Source organism: Cynocephalus volans, chromosome 3 (assembly GCF_027409185.1).
Source record: "Cynocephalus volans isolate mCynVol1 chromosome 3, mCynVol1.pri, whole genome shotgun sequence".
Classification (NCBI taxonomy): Eukaryota; Metazoa; Chordata; class Mammalia; order Dermoptera; family Cynocephalidae; genus Cynocephalus; species Cynocephalus volans.
The window spans coordinates 38,221,837-38,239,538 of NC_084462.1; the positions used below are offsets into that span (position 1 = coordinate 38,221,837).

The window sequence follows — 17,702 nt, forward strand, 5'->3', positions numbered from 1 at the left end:
CAGCCTCCACATATCAGTGACCTGGGCTCCATGGCTGCCCAGCACAGACAGTACCGTATGGAGTATTACATAATCCCGATGAGAAATGTCCATATTTTAGGGACAGAGTGCTTACCAACCCAAGAATTCCTACTGGCCCTTGACAATGGGATGGCAGAAATCATTCCTGATATTTAACTTTATGTCACCTCTCAAGGGAAAGGAATATACTCATGTGAAGCCCAGTACTTTATCAACCTGTGGGAATAGTCCAAACCTGTGGGAAGATGAGAAGTATAGAAGCATATATGTCCACTGGTCCACCAGACATAAGATGGTAGGGTTCAGTTTCGTACCTGCACACTAAATTAGCTAATGGATTACTCTCCAAGGATGTTTCTGATGTTATTCAAATAATAGTCATTGTGTTAGTCTCTAGCCTCCACCAGAGCAAATATTGTCCAGCATTTTCTGCCAGACAAATTAAATGTGCAACCACATTATCTGAGTATGCTTCACTTTCCAGGAAAATGTTGGCCTGGTGAGCATGCCATTTACAACAAAGTACAGCTACTTCTGTAAATTCAACCTCAGAATTACTTTACCTTCAAATATGACTCAATGGATTGGAAAGAAAGAAGTTACAAAAAGCCATGATAGGGGAATAAAGAAATAAATGTCTAAAAATGACTCACAGTACAGGATTATGCAGCACCTGATTCGACTCAAAGTGATCACAGCAACACAGGTAGGACATACACAGCATTATGGATATGGGACTAGAGGGGTCACAGAGAGGAAAAGCTGGACAGTGAGTTCTCTCACCATGGGATGCTTCTCATCCAGCTCTCAGAGTGATCTCACCAGGCCATACGGCTGAGGATTCAGTGGCATTTGGGCAAGCACACCCCTCAGTGGGTCCAAACTTCCCTCTACCACGCCAGTGAGAAACGGCCTCTCTACCACTCTCCATGCCTAATTCCTATATGAGGCTTTATCAGGAAGACTGACAAATCACAAAAGTTGTTGAAAAGAACAACAGAAACTCTACACAGCACCAGTAAGTTCCTGAATACAGTAGTCCCTCCCCCCACTTACTCGCAGATTCGCTTTCCATAGTTTCAGTTACTAAAGGTCAACAGAGGTCCAAAAATATTATGAGTTGTCTTCAAAAAGTTCATGGAAGGATTTGTATTATCTTTTAATTCTACTTTTCCATAAATTTTTTGAAATAGCCTCATATATGGAAAATTCCAGAAATAATTCATAAGTTTTAAATTACACACCATTATGAATATCATGGTGAAATCTCGTGCCATCCTGCTCTGTCCTGCTCAGAACAAGAATCATCCCTTTGTCCAGAGTATCCACTTTGTATATGCTCCCTACCTGTCCGTTAGTCACATAGTAGCCATTTCTGTTATCAGATCAACTGTTGCAGTATCGCAGGGCTTGTGTTCAAGTAACCCTTATTTTATTGCACTTAATAATGGCTGAAAAAGTGCAAGAGTAGTGATGCTGGCAATTTAGATACAAAAAAGAAGCCATGAAGTGCTTCCTTTAAGTGAAAGGTAAAAGTTCTTGACTTAATAAGGAAAGGAAAAAAAAAAATGCTGAGACCGCTAAGATCTACAGTACAATAAGCTATTTTGAGAGAGGGAGAAAGACCACATTCACATAACATGTATTACAGTATATTGCTATAATTGTTCTATTTTATTATTAGTTATTATTATTAATCTCTTTCTGTGCCTAATTTATAAGTTAAACTTTATCAAAGGTATGTCTAGGACAAAACATACTATGTATAGAGCTCGGTATTACCTGTGGTTTCAAGCACCAACCAGGGGCCTTGGAACAAATTCCCCGTAGACAAGAAGGGACTATTATACTTAAAACAAGAAAAATAACCCCCTCAAATTATAAAAAATTAGATATTACCTCAAGAGTATATTGTTGTCTTCCTTCTCAGATAAGGAAGCTGGAAGGAGTGACAAAATCAGCCCTTCAATGGTGTGGCAGTAAGAAATCCATGCAATTCCAATATCACTTTGAACCTACAAACCACAGGGGAAATTAGAGAAGCTAAGAAAGAAAATCTTCCAAATTGAATTAACGTTTACTGATAAGAGGAATTAATCATATATATTCATCGACAATCTGTGTAAGACAAAAGTACACTTATTCCATGCACCAGAAAAGTGCTGAAAGTCCTTTTCTCTAAGACTTACTCAAACTTTCCCCAAAGGCCACCTCAGTATCTCCCTTAAAATGTATAGGAAATCCACTAAAAATTATAAATATTAGCCAATAAAATCCATATAAAGTTGAGATAACTGAAAATTTAATAATTTCACAGTTAAAATGTTTAAAGCAGCCTTCGCTTGAATCACTCAAATGTCTAGAAAATTGCTCTTTCAGTGACAGAAAAAAAATGTACAAATTCTTGGAATGGGTTAGCAAGCAAATTTAAATATGATCTGAGATATTTCCATGACTAGAAACTACTCTTCATTTTCCAGACATTTCCTCTATCTAAAAAATTATTGACAGGACCCATAATATCTTTTGAGCTGACCACCTAATTGACCTCAATAGACTGCTCTTCACTCAGATGATCACAATATGTAAGGCAATTGTATGAATGGCTCAAGGGTAGGCACAGTCATATCTCATAGGTTCTCATGTGCTGGCCTCAGGGAGTGTTTACTACAGTGTATAGATGCTGCCAGTCAACCACCAAAGAAGTAGCTATTTTATTCCACAATGAGATATTTATAGACAACTGTCCAATTCATTTCCTCTGACATATGTGGTCAGGATAGCTTCCAAATAAAACTTGTCCCTGTGCACACTACTACCTGACTATCTGAACTTGCTCCACATGTGTGCCTAGCATGGTCCCCGTGCTGGACCTCAGATCACAGAAGTGGCTTGGTCACTCATTTTGTTCAGATTCATTTTGTAGTCATCATTGATCCAGGCACATTTATAAAAGGGACCTTGAGCCTGAACTATGTGGCAGATACTGATCACCCAGCTTTCTGTCACACTGGGACTCAATGACCCACACTATTCAGTCATGGAGACCAGCATCACAGCCAACGACCAGCCCAATGGTTGACCAGCATGGCCAGGGACTCGTTGTCATGAATATCATGACTCCCTAAGAGAAATGTCAGTATTCTTAGAACAAAATGCTTACCATGTGAGAATTCCCACTGACTCTTGAGGATGAGATGACAGAATTACTCTCAATACTTTCCTTCATGTCACATCTCAAGAAGACGGCATCAAATCTTTCACATCAAACCCAGTTTTTGGTCCATGCCAATCTGTCGAAATAGTAAAATATGGAAAGATAAGAAATACGCATGTCCATTTGTCAAACATGCAGAGATAGGATGGTTTATTATGTACCTTCATATAAAATAAACAAATGTAACTCTACAAGGCTGTTTCTGATGTTATTCTAAAGGGAGGAAGCACAAAAATCTTGGAAATGAAGGTGAAAGCCTCAGATGACTCACCAGATAATGCTTCACACTGTTTGGATTAACAGACACTTTACAAAGCTAATTATGTACTTGATTATAGAAAAATATTATTTAAAATAAGCCATAGAAAGTAAATTTATTAAAAATTGGATATTACCTTTGGAGTGCATTGTACTGTTCTGTCCCTGAGATGAAATGGGTAAGAATGACAAAATCAGCACTTCTTTGTGATGATGGTGAGAATCCCATGAAATTCCAAATTCATTTCCATTTTGCAAAGCACAGAGGAAATTAAGGGAGTTCTGAAACAAAATATTCTCCGTTGAATAATTCCTGTAACAGTTTATAAGGAATTACCATAGATATTCAAATGACCATCTACGAGACTGGAAAAAACTATGCTTGTTCCTTGGAACATAGTATAGAAAATCAAATTTTCTAAGATCTTGGTGTCAAAGTTGACCCAAAGGCCTCCCTACATAATACTCACAAAAACTGGAATCTCTATGTAAGCACACATATATTCACTAAAAGAATATGAGTATTACCCAATGATGTCCACATAAAATTCTAAGAATTGGAAATTTAATTAAGAATTGGAAATTTAATTTCACATGAAAAATGTTTAATGAAGAATCTAATTCTTCTGATATCTGATCTAGACATCATCAAATGTCTACAAAAGTGCTCCCTAAATAACAGGGAAAAAAATAATAAACATTTCTAATCCATGAGACTGGGTTAGCAAGCAAATTAAAATACACAGTAAGATAACCCCATGAATACAACTTACTCTCCAAATTTCATGTATTTCTTTTATATAAGAAATAAATTACAATAAAAGACTGATAATTTCTTACTGATAGACTATCTCATAGACCTATCTATGGTGATCCTTACTGAGAAGACTGTGGTATGTAAGATGACGGAGTGAATGGCTCAAGTACAGGCTCAGCCACTTCCACAGTGCTCACTGGTCATGCACCGATTCCCGAGGGTTACTTTATCGGGGTATGGATGCTGCCAGCCAAGCACTCAAAGAGTTGCCATGTAATCCCCCAACACACGTATATGTATATGTGTATATACATCCCTCTGTAATTCATTTGCTCTAACATATGTGAGTGGGTAGTTTTCCAATACCTCAGGCCTTCCTGGTTGCTGAACAAACTGAACTTGCTCCACATGTCTGCCTAGTATGGTCCTGTGCTGGACCTCAGATCACAGAAGTGGCTTGGTCACTCATTTTGTTCAGATCCCAATGAGATCCTTTTTTTTATGTCATCATTGATCCAGGCACATTTATTATAGAAGGGACCTAGAACCTGAGCTATGTGGCAGACACTGACCACCCAGCTTTCTGTCACACTGGGACTCACTGACCCACACTATTCAATTATGGAGGCCAGCATCACAGCCAATGGCCAGCCCCATGGCTGACAAGCATGGCCAGGATCTCACTGTCATCAAGTGTCATGATTCGCTAAGAGGAATGTCAGTATTCTCAGGACAAAATGCTTACTGTATAAGAGTTCCCTCTGGCCACTGAGAATGGGACACAGAATTATACACAACAATTTCCTTCATGTCACATCTCCAGGGGAAGGAATAAATTCTTTTACATGAAAGACAGTTCTTGATCCACGTTAACCTGTGGAAATAGAGACAATTTGTGGAAAGATAAAAGGTAAACGTGTACAACTGTCAACCATGCATGATACCAAAGTAAAAGTATATAATATGTACTAAATTATTTCACTAGTAGGATCTTCCAATGTTATTTGAAAACAGAGGAAGTGTAAAAATACTGGAAAGAAAGGACACAGAAGCCCCAGATGACTAATCAGAATACTAAGACCTTACACTGTTTGGATTAAGGCTCTTCATAAAACCAATTGTGATCTTTTTTGCTAAAAGGAAGTAATAGAAAGAATTCAGGAAAAATAAATATATTAAAAAGTGCAATATTACCTCTGGAGTGCATTGTTCTGCTCATTGTCAGATATGGGATCTCATATATGTGACAAAATCAACAGTTCACTAAAGCAGTTAAGAATTCCATGAAATTCAAATATCACCTCCAACCTACAAAGTACATTGAAAAATTAGGGAAGTTAATGAATGAAACCATCATAATACAAAGCTTACTAATAACCATAGATATTCACTTGCCCACTTGTCCTACAATAAAAATTATGCTCACTCCTTGGAACAGGGTAACATTAAAAGTCATTTTTTCTAAGACCTAGGTCTCAGTTTCCCAAAGGCCTCCCTTGACATCACACAATAAAACTAGGATCTCCACTTAAACACATATGAAATCTACTAAAAAAAATTTAAAAAAAAAAATAAGTATGAGGCAATGAAATCCACACAAAATTCTAAGAATTAGAAATTAAATAATTTCATAATTAGAAATGCTTAATACGGGATCTACATGAATCTCACTCAAATGTCTGAAAAACTGCTCCTAAGGTGACAGGGAAAAAAAGTTCCAATTCTTGTGACAAGATCAAAAAGGAAATTAAAACATCCTTTAAAACTTTCCACAAATAGAAACTGCTCTTTGATTTCCATATATTCCTTTTACTTAATAGGTAAATGATAATTAAACACTCATAATAGCTTTTGCACTCAACACCTAATGAACCCAAAACTTGGGCTTGTACAAAAGATTGTGGCACCTAAAAAAAATGTGTGAATGGCCCCGGGGTAGGTGCATGGTTTCCCATTACTCTCTCTACTCCTATATGTTTCTGTAGGACCTGTTTACTATGAAAGTATGGATACTGCCAGTCAAACTCTCAAAGAGTTGCCACGTAATCCCACAATTGGGTATTTATAGAACTCTGCACAATTCGCTTGCTCTGACATATGTGAGTGGGTAGTTCTCTGTAACTCAGGCTTTTTTGGTACTATTTGCTGACAAAACTGAACTTGCTCCACATGTTTGCCTAGCATGGTCCCTGTGCTGGACCTCAGATCACAGAAGTGGCTTGGTCACTCATTTTGTTCAGATCCCAATGAGATCCTTTTTTTTTACGTCATCATTGATCCAGGCACATTTATAGAAGGGACCTTGATCCTGAGCTATGTGGCAGACACTGACCACCCAGCTTTCTGTCACTTGAAACTCACTGACCCAACATTATTCAATCATGGAGACCAGAATCACAGCCAATGGCCAGGCCCATGGCTGATGAGCATAGCAGGGTCTCACTGTCATCGAATGTCATGATTCCCTAAAAGGAATGTCAGAACTCTCAGGACAAAACGCTTACCATGTGGAAATTCTGACTGGATACTGAGGATAGGTTAATGAATTACTCCCCAAACTCTCCTTCTTATCATCTCTCAACAGAAAAAAATTAACTCTCATATGACCCAGCTCTTGGTTCATGTCAACCTGTGGGAATATAGTAAATATATATAATGTAAGTTTACATGACCATTTATCAACCATGGACAAAATTGGATGGCTCACTATGTAACTGCACATAAAATATACAAATTTATTACTCTGTTATAATTTTCCCCATATTATTCAAAAGAGAAAAAGTAGTAAATTCCTCAAAATATATGAGACAGAAGCATCAGATGTGTCAGCAGATTACTAATACTTCACACCATTTAGATTTACAGGTTCTTTACAAAACCAATTACATTCTTGATTACTTGAAAAAATAAGAGTAACCCATAAAAAATATATTTTAAAAAAAAATTGCAATGTTACTTTGGAAATCAGTGTTCTGATCATTCCCAAAGAAGGAAGTTGATAAAAGTGACAAAACAATGGTGTGGCAGGAAGAATTCCATGCAACTCTAATGTCAATTCTCACCTACAAAGCACAGGGTAAGGTAGTAAATTGAGGAACAAATACCTTCCCAACTGAATGTTTACTCTTATGAGATTCCAAGAAATTAAGCATAGATATGCACTTGACAACCTACATGACAGGAAAATTACACTAACTGCTTGAACAAAAAAGTATAAAAAGTCAAAGAAACGGGTGTCAAAATTTTCCCAAAGGTCTCCCTCAGCATTACTCATTAAAACTGTGATCTCCCTTTGAACACATATGAAATAGAAGGAATATGAATATCAGCCAAGGAAATCCACATAAATTCCAAGAATTGGAAATTCAATCATTTCACTGTTTAAAATGTTTCATTGTTTCATGCTGCACCTGTCTGAATCCCATCCTAAAAAGTTTAGAAAACTGTGCTCAGGGTGACACGGAAAAAAAATATTTCCACTTTTGTGACTGTATCAGGAATCAAATTAAAACATTCCGTAACCCCTTCACAAGAATAGAAACTACATATTCCATATATGCCTTTTACTCAAATGATGAAAGCCAAGTAAAGATTAATAACTTCTTTCAAACTGGCTATCTAACAGGCCTCAATAGACTGCTCCCACTGACAAGATTGCCTCATGTTAGTAAATTAATTATGTGAACAGCTCAAGGGTAGGCACAAATGTTTCCCACAGTGCTCACTGCACATGTGCTGACCCCAGGGTGTGTTTATTACCAGTGTATGGATGCTGCCTGTCAACCACCAAAGAAGTAGCCATTTTATTCCACAATGGGATATTTATAGGCAATTCATTTCCTTTAGCATATGTGGTTAGGTTAGTTTCCAAATAACCCTCTCTCTGTGGGCACTACTACCTGACCACCTGAATACTCACTCCACATGTGTGCCTAGCATGGTCCCTGTGCTGGACCTCAGATCACAGAAGTGGCTTGGTCACTCATTTTGTTCAGATTCCAATGAGAAATATATATTTTTAAAGTCATCACTGATCCAGGCAAATTCATAAAAGGGACCTTGAGCCTGAGCTATGTGGCAGACACTGACCACCCTCCCAGCTTTCCATCACCCTGGGACTCACTGACCCACACTATTTAATCATGGAGACCAGCATCACAGCCAATGACTAGCCCCACAGCTGACCAGTGTGGGCAGGGTCTCTCTGTCATTGAAGTGTCATGATTCCCTAAAAGGCATGTCAGTATTCTCAGGACAAAATGCATACCACATGGGAATTCCCTCTGGTTGTTGAGGATGGGAGGCAGAATTATTCCCAATGCTTTTCCTTCATGGTGAGACACAAGGGAAGGAATAAGTTTGTTCATATGGAATCCAGTTTTTAGTTTACGTCCTGCTGTGGGAGCACATTATACATATGGAAATATGAGAAGTATGCATGTTCATTTTTCAAACTTGCTTAAGACACGAGGTTTCACTATGTTGTAACTTCTATGAAGTACACTAATTTTATTACTCCTATAGGATGTTTCTGATGTTATTAAAAGCTGAGGAAAATGTAAAATCTTAAAATAGAGGAAACTAAAGCCTTAGAGAGCTCATCATATGATTAATGCCTAATATTATTTTTATTAACTGACTCTTCGATCATCCAATGAAATTCTTGATTACTAAAAAAATAACAAAAATAACCCACAAAACCAAATTTACTGAAAAGAGGCATGAGCCAAGGGAAGCACCCACTGCACAGAAGCAGACAAGGAGGCCAATGAAAATGACACTACTGCATGGGTGGCCCACCACAGCCACTTCTACAGCCATGACTGCCATGATCCAGGAGGCTCAAAGATCACCAAACAGATTCAACCCAAAAACATCCTTGCCAAGACACACTGTAGTCAAACTGGCAAAGTTCAAAGACAAAGAGAGAATCTTAAAAGAAGCAAGAGAAAAGTGTCAAGTCACCTATAAAGGAGCCCTTGTCAAGACTATCAGCAGTCTTCTTAACAGAAATTCTACAGGTCAGAAGAAAATGGGATGATATATTCAAAACACTAAACAAAAAATACCGCCAGCCAAGAATACTATATCCAGCAAGGCTGTCCTTCAGAACTGAGAGAGAAATAGTGTATTTTCCAGACAAACAAAAACTGCAGGAATTCACCACCACATGACCAGCCCTGCAAGAAATCCTCAAGGGAATCCTGGATCAGGAAACCAAAAAAAGATAACCACTCATCTTACCAGCTATAGTTCTGTTCAATCTTTCTGGTTTTTTTTTCATAATTCAGTGTTGGCAGGTGTCATGTTTCTAGGAATTTATTCATTTCATCTAGATGATCTATTTGTTGACCAAAAATTACTCATAGTATTTTCTTATAACCCTTTTGATTTCTGTAAACTTGGCTGTAATGACTCTTCTTTCATTTCTGATTTTAGTTATTTGAATTTTCTCTCTTTTTTTTAGTTCACTTAGGTAAAGGTTTGCCAATTTTGTGGATTTCATCAAAATACCAACTTTTAGTTTCATTTATTTTCTCTGTTTTTTTCTATTTCTTTTACCTATGCTCTAATTTTTATTATTTACTACCTTTGCTAGGTCTGGGCTTAGTTTGCTCTTCATTTTCCAGTTTACTAAGGTGCAAAGGTGATTGCTGATCTGAGATCTTTCTTTTTAATTAATGTATGCATTTACATTAAAAAAATTTCCCTTTTAGCAAAAACAAAACATTTATATAAAAAAAAATTTTTTCAGTCATTTTTTTGGAGTTTAAAAGTACCTAGTTATTTTTACTGCAGTTTTTCATCCTGTTTTTTCACTTAATATTACATCTTGAAAATTTGTCTTAAATACTCTTCAAAATTATGATTTTAATAACTGTGTTATATTATATTTTATGGAGGTCCATAATTTATGTAGCCTTTCTCATATTGTTGAATGTTCAGTTTATTCCCAACTTTTCACCTTTATGTAAATGCCTTCCACATAAAAATTTTTTTTTTTCTTTCGGGGTTTCAAGAAGTTAGGATAATTGGTTGAAAGTGTATGAACATTTTAAAGAATTCTATTTAAGAATCCAATCTGTTCTTCAAAAAAGTTTTACCAGTTTATATTTATACTAGAAGATTTTGAAATTGTTTCTCTTATAGCACCAGTATTATACAGTATCCTATTTTTTTCAGTTTGAGAAATGAAGTGTCATTTTTCTGTTTTAATTTCCATTTCTATGAACATCTTAGAATGTATTTATTAGCCACCTGTGTTTCTTTTGAGTGCGACTTGTCTGCTCATGTCCTTCACCAAATTTGCTAAGATTTTTCTAATTCATTGCTAAGAATTCTTTATGCATTAAGGATGTCAATCTTTGTGTGTTAAATTTGTTCCTTATTTACTGACACTAAATTCAATTTGTGATGTTTTCTCCTTTGTTTGTATGTTGAGAAAATAATTTTCTATCTAAACATTAAATTAATTAAAAATAAATAAATTTACTGAAAATTGGATGTTACCTCAGGAGAATATCCTGTACCTTCCCACATAAGTTAGCTGGTACAAGTGACAAAATCAGCACTTCATTGGTTCAGCAGTAAGGCTCCATGGATTTCTGTCACACTAGTGTACAAAGTACAAGAGAAATTAAGGATGTTGTGAAACAAAATTTTCCCAATGAAATATTTATTTATAAACAGCTATAAGAATTAGCAATAGATATTCATTAGACCAATTTTATGACAAAACAATTATACTCACATGTTTGATCATGATAATACAGATATTTTTTTGAGATATAATTTTCTCTAAAACATCCATATCAAAGTTTCCTCAGCTTATGTACTTCAAAATCATTTATTATAACTAAGATACCTCTTTAAATATAGTGGAAAGTCACTGAAGATATATAAAAATGGCCAATAACATGGAAAAATCCAAGAATTTGAAATATATTTATTACACATCTAAAAATATTTGATGTAGCATGTAGTTGAAACCTGCACTCAAATGTATATGAAACTGCTCAGTTAAAAGCAAAATAAAAAAAAAAAACAAAGGAACTGGTCCAATCCTAGTGACTGGGTTGGCAGGAAATTAAAATAAACACATGAAATTGTTTCATTTAAAAGAAAATGAGAAGTAAAAAACTCATAATACCTTTGAATTTTGACCTTCTCATCACCCACAAGAGATTGATCATCACTCAGAATTTTCTGGCTTCTTGGACAAATTGTCTGGCAGCTCAGACAAATGTATGAATGGACCGAGTACAGGCACAAACATTTCCCATGGGTCTCACTATTCATATGCTTGTTTCCCAGGGTCTGTTTCTATGTTGTATGGCTGCTGCCAACCAACCACTCAAACAGTTTCTATTTTAACCCAGGATTGGATATTTACAGATAACTTTCTAATTCATTTTCTCTAACATATGTGGTCAGGTTAGTTTCCAAATAACCCTGTCCCTGTGGGCACAACTACCTGATGACCTAAACTCACTACACATGTTTGCCTAGGATGGTCCCTGTCTGGACCTCAGATCACAGAAGTGGCTTGGTCACTCATTTTGTTCAGATTTCAGCAAGATCCATTTTTTAAAATGTCATCTTTGATCCAGGCATATTTATAAAATGGACCTTGAGCCCGAACTATGTAGCAGACACTGACCACCCTGCCATCTGTCACCCTGGGACTCACTGACCCCCACTATTCTCTCATAGAGACCAGCATCACAGTCAACGACCAGCCCCAGGGCTGACCAGCATTGCCAGGTCTCACTGAATTGGAGTGTCATGATTCCCTAAGAGAAATGTCAGTATTCTCAGGACAAAATACTTACCAATATTAGAGCTTCCACTGGCCATAGAAGATGTGATGTCAGGATTATCTCCAATGCTTCCTTTTCTTCTTGTCATGTCTCATGGGAAAAAATAAATTTGTTCATGTAAAACCCAGCTCTTCGTCCATGTCGACCTGCTGAAAAGATTATATATATAGAAATATAAGATGTATACCTGTCCGTCTTTCAAACTTGCATAAGACTGGAGGTTTCTCAATGTAACTGTATATAAAATATACCAATTATAATACTCAACCAGGGAGTCTGAAGTTATTCAAAGTAGATAATAGCATAAAATCTTAAAGAAAACTGAGCTTCATATAGCTCATCAGATCATTAATGCCTAACATTGTTTTCATTAACTGACTCTCCACAAAACAGTCAAATTCTTGTTTACTTAAAAAAATAAAAATAACCCACAAAAACAAATTTACTAAAACTTGGAATGTTACCTCAGAAATGTTCTTTTGTTATTCCCAGATAAGGGAGCTGGTACAAATGACAAAATCAATACTTCATTGGTTCGACAATGACATTCCACGGGATTCCATAACACCCAATCTGCAAAGTATAGGGGAAATTAAGAAAGTTGTGAAACAAAATTTGCCTAATGGAATACTTACAAGCAATTATAAGAAGCCAAATTAGACATTTATTGGGCCATCTGTATGATAAGAACAATTATGCTCACATCTTTGATTACAGTGGTACAGAAATATTTTTCTAAGTCATTTGTCTCAGTTTCTCCAACACATCAACTTCAAAATCATTCACTGTACTTTAAATACAGTAGAAACCCATTTAGGATATATGAGAAAGTGGCCAGTAAAACTCATGTAAAAAATCCAAGAATTTGAAATATAATCATTTCACATCTAAAAATGTTTCATGTAATATGTAGATGAAGCCAGCACTGAAATATATACAAAATAGCTTGCTTGGTTGACAAGAAAATGAAAAATGAAGAAACAACTGTTCCAATCCTAATGACTGGATTAACAATCAAATTAAAATATACTAGAAGATCATATCCCATATACAGTACATATTCTTTAATTTCTATGTAATTGTTTTATCTTACAAAAAATGAAAAATAAAAACATCATATCTTTGGATGTTGATTATCTCTTCACCCTCAAGAGGTAGATCATAAACCAGAAAATTCTGCCAGCTCAGACAAATGTGTGAATAGCTCAAGGGTAGGGACAATAATGTCACATGGGATCACTAATCATGTCCTGGTTCCTCAGCATCTATATACTACATGTCTGGGCACCTCAAACCAAGCACTCAAAGAGGTGCCACATGTCAAACCACAATTGGGTATTTATAGACCTCTGTACAATTCATTTGCTCTAACGTTTGTGAGTGGGTAGCTTTCCAATACCACAGGCCTTCCTGGTTGCTGAACAAACTGAACTTGCTCCACATGTTTGCCTAGCATAGTCTCTGTGCTGGACCTCAGATCACAGAAGTGGCTTGGTCACTCATTTTGTTCAGATTCCAACAAGATCCTTTTTTTTTTTTACGTCATCATTGATCCAGGCACATTTATAAAAAGGACCTAGAGCCTGAGCTACGTGGCAGACACTGACCACCCACCTTTCTGCCACACTGGGATTCACTGACCCATACTATTCAAACATGGAGACTAGCATCACAGCCAATGACCAGCTCCCTGGCTGACCAGCATGGCCAGGGTCTCACTGTCATTGAAGTGTCATGATTCCCTAAGAGGAATGTCAGTATTCTCAGAACAAAATGCTTACCATTTGGGAATTCCCACCAGCTTCTGAGGTTTCGATGTCAGACTTATCCATGATACTCTCTATCATGTCAGTTCTTGAGCTGAAAAAATCGCTTTCATAAAAAACCTCTGATGGTTCCATGTTGAACTGCAAAAATAGAGCAAAAGTGAGGAAAGATATGTAACACAGACATTCAATATTCAAATGGCCTAGAGATTGCCACATTGCAGACATTCTTGCCTTCATAGCCTCAGTGTTCCCTGTACTGGAGGATCTCCTCCTGTATTTGATGAGACTATTGACTAGGTGGCAGAGGTTGGGTTATTCCATATGAGTGAGCTGCCTGAACTATGAGGCATTCCTCATTCCTGTGGGCCAAGTTTCCCTTTCCCCACTTAGAAGCACCAGGCATCCCAGTATAGAGAAACACTTCACTGTTTCAGACAGCACTAGTAGGAGGTAGCGGGAGGCCCAGCAGCATCAGATAAACCAAATGACCAAAAAAAAAAAAAAAAATCACGTTATCTCTGATAATGAGACTGCCAATGGAACCATGGCCTGCAAAAGTAGAACAAGATATTCATATTAAATCTAAACAGAGTGCATGTCTGCTAAACTAAAAAATTTGGATAGCATCCAGATTCCTGTAATAACAAAAAATGTCCAAGATACAATAAAACATCACTCATAAAACAAGAACAGCAAAATCACAAGTAGAAGGAAAATCACATGTGGAATGAGAAAAGACATTCAACTGACACCAGCCTCAATCAAATGTTGTGGTTATCTGGTTATAAATTTAAAATAGTCAAGTTAAAAATGCTTAAGCAAATAATTACAAATTCTCTTGAAATAAATGAAAAAGAAAATCTCAGCTAGGTAGAAGTTATAAAAATGAAGCAATAGAATTGAAAAATTCAGTAATAGAAATAAAAATCTTACTGGATAGGCTCAATAGTAGAGTAGAGACAGAAGAAGGATTAAGTGAATTAAGCGTAGACCAATGGAATTTAGCTAATGTGAACAACAGAGAGAAAATATGAGGGGTACTTCAAAAAATTGGAAATGTAAAATTAAGAGATAATATAAATTTTCACATGAACTTTTTGATGTACCTTGTACTCTGAAAAAAAAAAAAAAAGAAACATAGCCTCGTGAACTTGTGTGTGACATGGAGAGGTTAGAATTTCATTGAATTAAATATGTTAAATATTTCATTGAAGAAAAATGTAATAATCTAATGAAAGTTAACACAGAATAGTAAAGAAGTAAGCATAAATATGTGGGAGTTTGGCTTCACTGTCACATAAAACCAGTTCCACCTTATGACCTTCCAGTAATCAAACAGACACAGAGAATACCAATCATAATTCAGCACAGTCAAATTTTATGATAGATGAAAATATATGACAGTTTTCATCAAAGCAGAAGATGATAAAATGAAAAAATATGATAACACAGGAAGAAGACTCATGAGGGAAAAGATCCATCGTGAAAACATTCTCAAAGAAGCTCACAAACAGACAAACTAAGTCGTATAACAGACATCAGTGGACAGGCAACATGGGAAATACTTCAAAGACACTAGACACTAGCATCCATTTACCTCTACTGAAGTGCTGCATCATTCTATACAGTTTATCTGTGGAAATTTTTCTGTAGGACAGAAAACAAAGCCAAGAAATGAGCTCATAGATTCATGACAATTATTAATAAACCCATATAATGAGCATCTATATCATTATTTTGTATTCAGATATCCAGTTTTCCTGTCATTCTCTCTCAACACTACTGGTTCCACTGATGTATTTGTTTGATATACAGTTGTTAGTGTGCTTTCAAATTCATATCTTTACTTTTTCCCTCACTTAATGTTTAATGTGACAAATATTGCTAACAATCTCCATGAAGGAGCTAAAAACAATCCAACATTAATCTTCTCAATAAGAAATTACGAAGGTGCAGAATATCTCATGAAAAAATTAAGACAGTGTTATGTGTGGAGAAAAAGGAAAAGCATATACACAGGTGCATTGGGAAATCACTGATAAAAGTTGCCCGTTTGAGCCATTCTGAGAGTCCTATTTGTCCTATAAGAGGGACACATGGTAAATCTCAGACTATCATCTGCAGTGAATCATCCCGGATCCTCATACAATTATGATCATTATTTATCCCAACTAGGCCATTTCTGACAAACAGACATTTCTATAACTACGGTTTACTTTTCTCCAAGGTTATTACTTGCTTTGAGAACACGAATGACGACAGGGCACATTGCCATTGTACTCAGTGTTAGGGGATCTGGAAATAGAACTGGCCTCTGCAGAAGTTGCAGTAGGACCACTTCTAAGGAGATAGCACAAGTTAGGGGATGGCAGTATTGACATATACTCTCAACTAATAAAAATTAAGACAGAAGCTAACTGTAATTTCAGGATTTATCCTTTAATATGTAATTGAAATCAATCCCTTCTGACTGGAATAAAATAAAATATTTCCATCTGAAAACTTGGCCTGCAAATGTAATTTTCAATCCAAAACAGACAACCATGTCATTATAGTTTCATTGTCTTCTACATGAAATTCTTCTTCTTTATTTTGTGTGGTGAGAACACTAAAATCTACTCTCTTAGCTATTTTCAAGTATAAAATACATTGTTATTAACTATAGTTACCCTGCTGTACAATAGATGTCTTGAATTTGTTCTTCCTGTCTAATGGAAACTTTGTATACTTTGAACAACATCTCCCCAACCCACCTGCCCCAACCCCTGGTAACCACCACCATTCTACTCTATACTTCTATGAATTCACCATTTTTCGAGTCCACATATAAGCGAGACCATGCAGTATTTGTTTTTCTGTGCCTGGCTTATTTCACTTAATAAAATATTCTCCAGGCTCATGCATGTTGTCACAAATGACAGGATTTCCTTCTTTTGTAAGGCTGGATAGTATTCCATCAGGTACATATGCATTTCCTTTATCCATTCATCTGAGGATGGACATTTAGGTTGATTCCACATCTTGACTACTGTGAATAATGCTGACTATTGTGAATATGGGACTGCAGATAACTCTTTGACACACTCATTTCATTTCCTTTGAATATATACCCAGTAGTGAGATTGCTGGATCATATGACAGTTCTATTTTTAATTTTTTGAGGAACTTCCATACTGTTTTCCATAATGACTTCTCTAATTTACATTTCTACCAACAGTGTACCAAGTTTCCCTTTTCTCTACACAATCACCAACACTTGTTATCTTTCATCTTTTTGCTAATAGCCATTCTAACAGGTGTGATGTGACTTCTCATTATGGTTTTAACTTGAATTTCTCTGAGGATTAGTGATGTTGAGCTGTTGAGCTTCCTGCCCCCCCTGCCCCCCATATACCTATTGGCCACCCATATATCTTCTTTTGAGAGAAGTCTATTCAGGTCCCTTACCCATTTTTTATTTATTTTATTTTTTATTTTGGTAGATATTCTATCTTACCCATTTTTTAATCAAGTTGTTTTCTTGAAATTGAGTTTCTTGAGTTACTTATATATTTTAGATATTAACCCCTTATCAGATGCATTGTTTGCAAATATTTTCTCTCATTCTGTAGAGTGTCTCTTCATTCTGTTGATTGTATTATTTGCTCTGCAGAAGCTTTGTAATTTGATGTAATTACATGTGTATATTTTTGCTTTTGTTGTCTGTACATTTGAGGTCATATGCAAAAAAATCATTGCCAAGATCAACATCATGAAGCTTTTCCCATATGTTTTCTTCTAGTAGGTTTAGGTCTTATACATAAGTCTTTAATCCATTTTGAGTTGATTTTTGTATGTGGTATGAGATATGCGTATGATCT

At 36.1% G+C, this 17,702-nt stretch overlaps 1 long non-coding RNA gene, 1 other non-coding gene and 5 pseudogenes across 2 annotated transcripts; all 7 read right to left on the minus strand.

Annotated features, from left to right (window-relative positions):
• Positions 1–3,682: 3,682 nt before the first annotated feature.
• Positions 3,683–6,828, minus strand: LOC134373903 (uncharacterized). Its single transcript, XR_010022999.1, has 4 exons — positions 6,758–6,828; positions 5,448–5,561; positions 4,999–5,127; positions 3,683–3,778 (listed from the first exon to the last, which is right to left on the minus strand). It is a non-coding gene; the product is annotated as an uncharacterized LOC134373903 (long non-coding RNA).
• LOC134374343 (small nucleolar RNA SNORD116) lies at positions 4,688–4,770 on the minus strand (annotated as a pseudogene).
• LOC134374345 (small nucleolar RNA SNORD116) lies at positions 6,450–6,533 on the minus strand (annotated as a pseudogene).
• A 1,376-nt stretch (positions 6,829–8,204) lies between the features above and the next one.
• Positions 8,205–8,290, minus strand: LOC134374344 (small nucleolar RNA SNORD116; annotated as a pseudogene).
• A 3,486-nt stretch (positions 8,291–11,776) lies between these two features.
• LOC134374347 (small nucleolar RNA SNORD116) lies at positions 11,777–11,861 on the minus strand (annotated as a pseudogene).
• Positions 11,862–13,541: 1,680 nt separating this feature from the next.
• On the minus strand, positions 13,542–13,628 carry LOC134374346 (small nucleolar RNA SNORD116; annotated as a pseudogene).
• A 2,315-nt stretch (positions 13,629–15,943) lies between these two features.
• Positions 15,944–16,010, minus strand: LOC134374477 (small nucleolar RNA SNORD109A). The gene has a single exon (XR_010023319.1). It is a non-coding gene; the product is annotated as a small nucleolar RNA SNORD109A (small nucleolar RNA).
• Positions 16,011–17,702: the final 1,692 nt, after the last annotated feature.